This window comes from Cibotium barometz, chromosome 25 (genome assembly GCF_041138505.1).
Source record: "Cibotium barometz isolate CiBa-2024 chromosome 25, ASM4113850v1, whole genome shotgun sequence".
NCBI classification, from domain to species: Eukaryota; Viridiplantae; Streptophyta; class Polypodiopsida; order Cyatheales; family Cibotiaceae; genus Cibotium; species Cibotium barometz.
In genome coordinates this window covers 33510134-33522317 of record NC_141070.1, presented here as the reverse complement: position 1 = coordinate 33522317, position 12184 = coordinate 33510134, and positions in this window count along the sequence as shown.

Here is a 12184-nt window from a genome sequence, read left to right as displayed (position 1 = left end):
TATACAATTTATGTTGTTACAAAACATGACAACCTTCCCATCATGATGGTCAACAAGATCCTTGAGTATCTTCTTCAACCACATAGCATCACATGCAGCCATAGTTGCTCCTCTATATCGTGCTTCTGTGCTAGACAAAGCAACGGTAGGCTATTTCTTGCTACTCCAAGTAACCACTACACTCCCAAGTGTAAATGCATAACCATTAGTGGATCTCTTGTCATAAGTGCTACCTACCCAATCTGCATTAATATAGCCATGAACATCCAAATCTCTCCCATATTCATAAAATAAGTCATAGTGTGCTGTGGCTTTCACATATTGCAATATCCTCCTTATTGCATCCAAATGAGGCTTGCATGGACTCTACATAAATTGACTCACTAGTCCAACCACATAGCTCAAATCTGGCCTCGTGATAGTCATGTGGATGAGACTACCAAATAACCATCTTCATGTAGATAACCATCTTCATGTACATTGTGATGTCTTTCACCCCACAATCAGCTCTCGTAACTTCATGTTTTGTTCCAAGGACGTACTCATTGGCTTGCATGCCATCATACCATATTTGGGCAACATTTCCAAGGTATAATGCCTTTGGACCAACCATATACCCTTTTTGGTTCTCACATCCATATGGTTGGTCCAAAGGCATAATGCCTTTGGACCAACCATATACCCTTTTTGGTTCTCACAACCTCAATGCCCAAAAAGTACCTCAACTCACCGAGGTCGTTCATGTCAAATTCTGCACATAGCATCTCTTTTACATTGGCTATATTATGGCCAAAATCACTTGTGACCTATCAAGTCATCAACATAGATGACAATGACAACAATACCTCTTTCTGTCTTCTTCACATATAGTGTAGAATCTAAAGTGCATACCTTAAAACCAATGATCTTGTCACTCCAAGCACGTGGTGCTTGGAGTGAAGCAAGCACGTGGTGCTTGCTTTAGCCCATATAATGCTTTCTTCAACCTACATACATGTGTGTAAGATAATGAGGGTGTACAAACCCCTCTGGCTGCTCCATGTAAACTTCCTCTTGCAACTCACCATTCAAAAAGGCATTTTTAACATCCATTTGATGCAGTTTCCAACCCTTTGAAGCTACCATCGAAATGATTGACCTCACTATGGCCATCTTGGCAACTGGACTAAATGTTTTCTCATAGTTAAGGCCCTATGTTTGCACATATCCCTTTGTGACTAGCCTTGCCTTATACCTTTCTATTGTTCCATTTGAGTTGTATTTCACTTTGTAAACCCATTTACAACTAATAGCACTCTTCTCACTTGGAAGAGAAACCAACTCCCAAGTATGATTGTGAACCAACGCATCCATCTCCTCATCCATTGCCTTTTCCCATACATGTTTGTAGGAAATCATGGTAGATCAAAGATTAAGCACAACATTATAGCATGATTAAGAAAATGCTAATACAAGATTAAGAATAATGAACAAGATTAATCAAAGCATAAATGCCAATAACATTGCATAATACTCAATTGATCTCTTGTGAATAAGTGTTACAAGTTACCAAATGAGGCCCCCAATCCATTCTTTTATAGCTTGAGAAAGCTACCCATGACATCATCGATTATGTCACTACACCATTGACTAGGTTCAATGTATGAGCATCTACCTAGGCTCCATTTCTACCAATGCTTCTAACCTTTGAATACCATCTAATGTCCATACAATATATCTATCATACCATGTCTAATGCCATACCATACTAATTCCATCCCAATGTCCATGATGCCTTCATTGTTGTAAGTGGCCATTGGTAGCCAACTTCCAATGCTTCTAACCTTTGAATACAATCTAATGTCCATACAATATATCTATCATACCATGTCTAATGCCATACGATACTAATTCCATCACAATGTCCATGATGCCTTCATTGTTGTAAGTGGCCATTGGAAGCCAACTTCCAACACCCCCCCTTGGCTCCAACATGGCCACTTTGGGCTTAGCTGATACATCAAGGGATAACCATTAGGAGTAAGGCTCAACTTCAAATATCCAAATGAGGTTTCCCTCCCAACAACAAAAGTTACTTGGGCTACATCATTGGTGCCCAGAGGTAACACCCATACAACCATTACCAATGTCCATTATAAACCATAGAGAAGTGGACCATTGGTAGTCACACTCTCATGATACCACCCCCCCTTGTTTCCATCATGGCCATCTAAGGAACTTCTATATGAGGACTCTCACAGAAAACACCATTAGGGGTGAAACCATAAACCATTACCATTGCCACCATTGCCATTACCATGACCATTTCTATTAGTTAGCTTGACCTACATAATGGGTGGTCAGAGGCTAGCTTACAAGAGATCCCATAAAATATTAGAGCCATAATTGCAATCCCAAACATACATCTAGGAGTTGTGCTCCTCTTTGATCCAAAATCCCAAAAGTTTGTGCTAATGCAAATTTTTGATTGAACGATCCACAAGTAGTGTGATCATATATGATTCCAAGTTTCAATTGCAATAATGCAACCCAATTTGATGATGGCATTGTTGATGAAGCCCTCTATGTTGCATAAAAATTCCCAAAATAAAGCCCATGCCAATTTCCACAAACCCATGTGAATTGCCTCTTTTAGAGGTCTCTTTACACCCAAGTCTTTTTAAATCTTAATCTTAAAGGTGTTTTTCAAGATTTTTAACACAAACCCATGTGAACTGCCTCTTTTAGAGGTCTCTTTACACCCAAGTCTTTTTAAACCTTAATCTTAAAGGTGTTTTTCAAGATTTTTACCAAAATAGAATCATCGCACCATTTGAACGTCATGTAGATCTGCAACTCTATGAATGCGCCGTGGAATGTGCAAAGGTTATGGGCCATCGCTTATCTCTCTATTATTGGAGAAGATGTTGATCTGCTACTTCCCCTTCTTCTGCCACCTACTACTTCATTTGTTTCTTGCCTGCAACTACTTTTCTTTTCCCTCTGCAAAGAGAGCTGCCTTGCTGTTGTTGGTCTGCTATGCATGGAGATCTCCATCACCTTGATGCACTGCTACTTGAGCTCTAGTTGCTTACGCTGATGCGGACCATGCCACTCTATTTTTTTTGTGAAGCTGCTTGCCCACATGATGTGTTGTGACCAAGGAGGATGCCATGATTGAGCCTGTGTTGCTTTTCTCTCCGCGTTGTGGAGAAATGATGGAGCTTATGATCACCTCCTTCTTGCTACGAGCCGACTGCACAATGCTGTTGCTCTTCTTGAGTGTTCTATGATTTGACTATGCTCTTCTCTGCAATTTGACTGTGATCTTCTTTGCTAGGGCCAATGAAATGGTCATTGAGCTAGAAATGGCACACCAGTGAGTTTCTTCTTCATGCCATGTTGTAGGGCATTCTATTGAGCATAGTGTTATGTTGTGTGAGCACTACTGAAGCAGCTTGAGGAGAGCTCTTAGTGGCTAGCTCTATAGCAGCCAATTTGCTATTGTCAATATTCTGAACACCCTGCTTGTTTTCCACATTCTCTCTCACTCTCCTTCTAGATGAGACAGAGGAGCCTCAGAATTGTGTTGTGAGTAGACCAACAAGAGGAGGGTACCAACTTGGGACAAAAAACGAGTAGAAAGCACTAATAGCAAAGGAGAGAGAGTCACAAAACCTATTATCTAAGCAACCAAGAAGATAGTCCTAATTACTCTCTAATCACCAAGACAAAGCGATAGAATAGACCTCTATGAACCTAACTATAATCTCCTAAACCTATGCTCTGATACCATGTAGGAAATCATGGTGGATCAAAGATTAAGCACAACATTATAACACAATTAAGAAAATGAAATACAAGATTAAGAATAATAAACAAGATTAATCAAAGCATAAATGCCAATAACATTGGCATAATGCTCAATTGATCTCTTGTGAATGAGTGTTACAAGTTACCAAATGAGGCCCCCAATCCATTCTTTTATAGCTTGAGAAAGCTACCCACACCATGACATCATTGATTATGTCACTACACCATTGACTAGGTTCAATGTATGAGCATCTACCTAGGCTCTTTTACATGAGTGAATAACTCCATTTTTGCCCATGACATCATCGATTATGTCACTACACCATTGACTAGGTTCAATGTATGAGCATCTACCTAGGCTCTTTTACATGAGTGAATAACTCCATTTCTACCAATGCTTCTAACCTTTGAATACCATCTAATGTCCACACAATATATCTATCATACCATGTCTAATGCCATACCATACTAATTCCATCCCAATGTCCATGATGCCTTCATTGTAAGTGGCCATTGGTGGTAGCCAACTTCCAACAATGCTTACCAATTGCTTCACCAAAGCATGATGGTTCCACATGCTTAACCATTGACATCATGTATGCATAATGCATTGCATACTCTTTGTACGTCAACCTCTCCATGGGATACCTTACCCTTTGTGACCTTCTCACAACATGTGGCTCACTATGAACCTTTCTTGCATGTGGTGGCACATACCTTTCTTGCCTTACCCCCCCTGGTGTATGTAAGGATGGGATGCCAAGTTCCTCATCAAGGTTTTCCATGCCTAAGGAATCATAACCTATGATACCAACTCCTTCCACGTTCTTCTTTCCCTTATCCAAAGAACTACTACTAGTGCTACCCTGCTCATTTCTCAATCTTCCATTTAATAGGTTCACACTGGTACCATCACTCGATCTTACAGGTCCTGACAATGAAGTAGACACATCATTTGGCAACTTTACATGAATTTTTGAATCAATGTCATCTACCATGACATCCAGCTTGTCCTTGTACCAACTTGCCAATTCATCAAGCACAACATGTCTTGATATAACCACCTGCCTTGCATTTGGATTGTAGCATTTGTAGGCTTTCCTATCTTTTGCATAACCAATGAATATGTACTTCTCTACCTTAGGATCCAACTTCCTCCTTCTTTCATCAGAAACATGTACATAAGCAATGCTCCCAAAAACCTTGAGATGACTAATGTCCGGCCTATAACTTGTAAGTCTCATCTCAAGTGTACTCTCATGTATGGAAGTTGTGGGTGTCTTGTTCAACACATACACCACGGTGGCACATGCCTCGACCCAATAGTGATTCGGCATGTTCTTCTAATTGAGCATAGCTCTAGCTACTTCACATATCACACGATTCTTCCTCTTAGCAACTCCATTTTACTGAGGAGTGTACCTACAAGTAAGCTACCTTCTTATCCCATGCTTTTTAAGATAGTCATCAAATTCACATACCACACGATTCTTCCTCTTAGCAACTCCATTTTACTGAGGAGTGTACCTACAAGGAGTGTACTGAGGAGTGTACCTGCAAGTAAGCTACCTTCTTATCCCATGCTTTTTAAGATAGTCATCAAATTCATGCAAGGTTTATTTTTCACCACCATCTGACCTCACATATTTGATCCAATTCCCATATTGCTTTTTTGCATATTCCTTGAAAGCAATGAACTTTTCAAGAGCTTCACTCTTCTCTTTAAGAAAGTATATCCACATAAACCTTGTGTAATCATCAATGAATGTGATGTAGTACCTGTTTCCATTCATAGTTAGGGATTGAGCTAGCCCCCAAATATCACTATGAATAATCTCCAATGGCCTATGGCTTATGTTGCCTTCCTTTGGAAATGGAAACCTTGCTTGTTTCCCAAATTGGCATGCTTCACATACATGATGACTTCCATCATTCTTAAACCTGGGTAAGCCAGCAACAATGCCTTTTACTTGCATGTTATTCAATCTCTGAATGTTCACATGTCCAATTCTCTTATGCCACATGTCTATGTCCTGCACAACTCCATGACTCTTTGAGAACATAGTTAAGCTCAATTCTGGTAATCTTGCTTCAAGCTTGAATAGCCTACCTTCCTTCTTGCCTTTGGCTATCAACCTGCAGCCATGCTTGAAGTCTTCAACAAAGCAACCTTGCTCATTGAACCTGACTTGTAGTCCCTGTTCTACCATTTGACCCACTGATGCCAAGTTCTTTGTGATAGAAGGTACATACAGTACCTCTAACATGCTTGTAGTCTTCAACAAAGCAACCTTGCTCATTGAACCTGACTTGTAGTCCCTGTTCTACCATTTGACCCACTGATGCCAAGTTCTTTGTGATAGAAGGTACATACAGTACCTCTAACATGTTCTTTACATTTCCACCATGAGTAATAGGATGCTATGTGTCATCACCTATGACCACATAACCTTGAGTCTCCATTGGTTGCATCTTCTCAAACCATTCACCATGGCAAGTCATATGGTTTGAGGCACTTGAATCCATGTACTAAGACTCATCTCTGCCATCACTATTAGATGTCATAGTTCCCATAACATGTGTCATAGTAAATAAATTATTTGAATTTCCATCATTGTTGCTAGTAGAGGCATAGTTACCATGCTATGGTCTACCACTTCCATTTCTTACATCATTTTGCTTTTTATAGAAGCCCTTCACCATGTGACCAAGCTTGCCACAATACAAGCATTCAATCCCACTAGCATTATGTTGTTGGCCTTGCCAATGACCTCTTCCTCGAGTACATGTTCTCCCCCTGCCTAGGAAGTATGTATTTCTACCACTACCACCTCGTGCACCATATGAATTTTAAAAATTATGTGGTGGTCTATCTTGCCAACCTTGGCTACTTCCACATCCTTTGAAAAAGGATCTCCCCCTACCTCTCGCATCTCAAGAGTAGAATGCTTGATCCCTAGCATGAGTAGATGTACTAGAGCTAGTACCAAGCCCAAGCTTCATCTCTTCAATTATGAGCAATGAACAAAGCTCATGAAAATTTGGGGGATTGTCACCTCTCACTGTAATAGATGCATCAAAATTTTTGTATTCTTTGCCCAAGCCATTCAAGGTAATGGCTACCAAATCACTATCATCCATCGGTGTATTGATGGATGCAAGAGCATATGCTAGGCTCTTTATCTCTTAAACATAGTCATGCACACTTCTACTATTTCTCACCACACTATGCAACTTTTGCTTCAATTGAAGTTTCCTTGCCTATGTATTAGTGTTATACAACCACACAAATGTATCCTATGCATCCCTAGGATTATCCAAATTCTGAATATGACATAGCATACTGTTTGTCACACATATGGCAAAGTAATGCAATACTTTGTTAGCTCTTTGCATCCAAGTCTTGTGAGCTTGTACCTGTGCTAGGGTTGCATTTGAGTAGCATCAATGGGTTTGCATCTTCACTTATAACCAAAACCCAAAAGCTTTTTCCTTTTAAGAAGCTCTGCATCTTGTACTTCCTAAATTGAAATTTGTTTCTGTCAGGCTTCTCTCCCACAATCTGTATTGGACCATCTCCCATTGTGAATACTTGTAATGTACCCTAATCTAGCACTCTTTCCAATGCCTTACAAAACTGCAAATGCTTATGAATCAAGCTTAATATGTGTTATACATATGCATTTACATCCCAGGAGGCTTCATGTTGCATATGAACTTCATTTGAATAATTAAATTTGGGTAAAGGTAAAAAGTTAAATTTTCTAGTCTTTTTTCTCGCCAATAACTAGTTAAAGATTGTGCTCTAATTCCTTCAATTATTTTTCAAATTCAATGATTTAACATTCATTAGATTTCCAATACATTGCTCCAACTAACCCTAAGAGGGTTTGACCAAATTCTTCAAGATGAGAGAGAACCATCAAAATTTTTAACTCTCTTGTTTGTTATTTCTACTCATGTCAGAGACCAATAGTCACTTAAAGTGCTCTAATTTCTTCAAATCTAATCCAAATACAAAAAACTTTGAATCAAAAGTTTAGCAACTCCTTGCTTCTTGTATGTACCAAAGGAATTAGTTCAATTTTCTAGAGGTAGAGATTAATAGCATGATTAGTGAGGCTCTATTTTTGTAAGACAGTTCTATAATTCTGCTAACTATCCATTAATTAGCTCATTATGCCTATAATCCTCCAAATGATTCTCCCAAATGAGTTTCCCAGCACCATTCACACATTTTCTAAGCTTTTTAAGACTTTAATCACTTGCAATGGCCCTCTAATGATCAAATGGCATCAAAAAGTATGAATGTTGTCCCAAATCTGCATCAAAAAAGTGTCACCTATTTGAGATGCCTGTAGGGAGAGGACAATACACCATTGAGTTGATAGGCATCATAGAAAGGGGTTGCTCAGAGGAAAAATAGGCACATTGTTGGAATTAGGGTTGCAGGGAAACACAGACAGCTTGGAGAAGACAAAGGTAGCACAAGGCACTCAATAGAGATTTGCAATAGAAAGATGAGGTAGCCCTAGAATTATGGGCGTATATACAATGCACGGGGGAAAAAACCTCCTAAAGAGGGAAAAAGTGCCCCGGCGGTCCTAAGTGTGTTCACACACATCACTACCTCATGTATATGGTAACAAATCCCCCCTGGGAGTGATGCGGTGAACGAGAGCTGGCACATAGAGTATAGGGAAGTGCCATGCCCTAAGGACATGATCAATCCACAAAGGGGAGTAAGCCCAAAGCTTTGCGGATAGGTGGGGCTCTTCACATTATGCTTGGATGATAGCATTGCACAGAGAGTTTGGGATGAGTGAGATGGGTATTCTTCATTGCTTTCTTGTATCAAAAACTTGGCAAATTATGAGGGGGATGCACACCTCCTAGAAACAGTACGTATAGGTGCTTCTTGTGGCCATGGTATGAAGGATTGCACACCCTTATCTACTACTCTCGATTGGACTATGAAGTTTTCATCTCTTGATTCCTATGAGCTGGGGATACTTCATTGTACCAAGAGCTTGACGGGTCACTTATCTGGTAGCACCAGGTTGGACATTTGTTCTCCGGTTGGGCTTCTCTTGGAAGGATTTAAAACGGTACAAGAGGAAGTCTTCTGTTCGTGGCTTGCTGTGACACATATTTGGGTTAGAGATGTGGATATTTTGCTTGCGGAGATGTGTCTTGGAGCATTATGGATTGAGTCCGTGGATTTAGAGATTCCAGCTCCTTGAAGACTTGTTCTTCACCCAGGATCTCAGAGGGGGTGACAGCATTATTTCTCCGGTTTAGTACCCTTTTGGTGGTGTGAGGGGTGCCCAGTTTTTTCCCAAGAAACATCATGGAGGCCACACTTGATGTCTTCAAGTGTTCGGGGCATGGAGCTTCTTCTTCAACAACGGTCACTCTAGCTCCCTGGTTTTGGTGCTACATTCAAGAGCTGAGAGGGGGTGTTAATAGAATGGTCACCTCCTGTATGTGAGTGAGGGGCTGCTTTGTGGTGGGTGTGCCTACCCAAGAGAGAGGATCACACATTCTACACTGTATGTGGGGAGGTGGTAGGTCTGCTAGGGGGTTGTGGGCACTGTAGAAGGTCAACAACCTATAGGTCAAGGGGTTGAGGAAGCCCAAGGGGTGCCATGGGTAGCCCAAGAGCAGTGGGTAGCCCTAGAGGCAATGGGGCTGCTATCGGGTTGCTACCTGCTCTGCAGCCCGACTAGGGATTGGTCTACCCGACCAGCCCTTGAGGCATTTAACACAGCCCTAAAGGGCCTTTTTTTGCAACCTGACCAAGTTATTAGCAGGCCGACCAGCATATTTGTTTCTTATATAATGAGGGGACCAACTCCTCATTTATTCATCTTGTCATCTTGCCTTTGACTTGTCTTCTAGTCATATGGGGGGGAAGATCATCAAGTTCTCTTGGAACTTTGGTCACAAGGCTTGTTCATTGCCTTGGTCACTCATTTCTTGAGGATTGTTCTAGGGTTGAGTCTCTACTCTTAGGGTACACACGTACCATCGTAGAGTCTCTTATGCTTTCATAATATATTTAATTCAGCATTGCTCTTCTTTCTCTTTCTCTCCCTTGTGCCATTGTTTCTTTTCACTTCTGCTGCACACTCTGACACATTTAACATATCCTAAACATCCTTGTCAACTTAAAGTCTCAAAACAACCTGACAAGGGGGGGGGGCTTCTATACCATTAATAATATATTAATGCTCACTAGATACTTGGTTTATACCACAAACCCATGTCTCTAAATTCAAGAAACTATAACACTTGGGTACAAGGCAAATCCTTCCAATACCTTTGTGAGTGCACAACACGATTTAGGCTACAATTAATGATACAAAAAGGATGCAATTTGAAGACCTTCTAATGTTGTAATTTGGGGTATTTAGAGCCCATTAATTTATCAAAAATAATGATCAAAAACTTGAAAAGAATCATATAAAAATTCATAGCCAAATTCAAGATATAAACATTACAAAATTACTCTTTTTCACCTTTTTATGCCTAAATTTAAGCATAAATTATGATTATTTAAATAATATTAATCCTTCTCTAAAACTAAATTATTTTATCTTAAAATTAACACTATTTAATTAACTCTACCAAAAAAGAAGAATCATATTAAATTTCCTTTCCTATCTCCATGTGTAAGCATGTGAAAATTGGGAAAAAAACATACTTTTGGGTCACAAAGAACACAACTTTCTACATTAAAGGAAGAGCAAGGGGAGTCGAGGGATTTATCCCATATGGCTGCAAATTCCTATTTCACAAAAACTATATCTAGCAAATTAGACCATTTATATCACAAATTAACAAAGAAATAGAATGGGGAGAAGGGGGAGAGCATTGACCTCACTTTTGCGAGTATGAAGGCTTTGGAATTCACCTAGGGGGACGATCTAGGCGCCTACTTCTTGTGGATCCCCCCTTCCTTTTCTCCTTTTGTACAAGAACAAATGAGCACCAAATTCAAGGTTTGGGAGGAGGGCTCTTTATAGCCCACCAACTAGCCCCACATGGACTAGACTAAATGGTGGGCCACCCTCCACAAGACTCAACTACTTTGCGGGCTACCTAACTACATGCTACCGCATAAAAGAGAGGCCACAGAGTTCAGTTAACTGGGAGCTTTTGCATTATCCCATTTACACCTTATTAATTGATCATAACATTTTCAACCTTACAATTGGACATTTAATACTTCCAACCTTAATGCAACCCTTTATACCATATTTTTCCATAATTCCTATAAGGTGAACCACATACCTTAGTGTTTTTTATTTTCTTTTTAATTAATTTTCTTCCTTAATTTTTTGGACACTAAGCACATCATTTCCTAATTTTTCAAGAAGGCTCAACATAAATAATTATCTACATGTAAAGTATAATGTGCATAATGTGCACACCTAAAAATCTCAAGGGTAATTAAGGAAAAAATGTGTACATGTACACACATGCATGCGCTAGAGAGACATTTCACATTAATGTGCATGTGTGCTCATGGAGCATTAGAGGGGTTCTAACCCTTGAAAATTTTAAAGGTGAAAAATGTGCATGTGTACATGTGTGACCCTTCATATATTTTTATGAGATTTAATAATAAATTTATACGAGAAGAGAGTTAGTAGTTCTTTACTCACATGGGGAGGGATCTTACAGGGTAAGACTCGCCTAATTGGGGAGGGATCTTATTTATACGAGAAGAGAGTTAGTAGTTCTTAACTCACATGGGGAGGAATCTTATTTATACGAGAAGAGAGTTAGTAGTTCTTTACTCACATGGGGAGGAATCTTATTTATACGAGAAGAGAGTTAGTAGTTCTTTACTCACATGGGGAGGGATCTTTTAGGGCAAGAGTCGCCTAATGGTTTTTGGTTAGGAGGCAGTTATGCATGCCGCTTATGTGTTAAACAAATGCCCCACCAAAGCATTAAACAGTGATGCCTTATGTCATCACTCCATTTTAATATTATTCTATTGAAAATGGTTTCCAAAATATAAAAAAGAAACCAAACAATGTTACACTTTTGTGCTATATAAACAAAAAAAAAACAAAGTAAACTATCTTTTACACCTTACGCTCGAGGGGAGGGGGAGGGGTTCACTGAAAATAAGTAAGTGTATCATGTAGGTTCAACATAAAGGGTGATTTTTTTAATCTTTTTTTGAGGGTACCATTTGTAGGGGTATCCACGGCTGAGCGTAAAAAGTTATCGCGGTTTTAAATTGAAAATTTGTGGATAAGGATGCAAAAAATTCCAGAGTGCAAAACCATGAAAGCGAAGAAGGAAAAGTGAAAGCTTAATATGGCCACATGAAGGGATTTGGGAAAAATGAGGAGATGATTGATACAATTCTCTC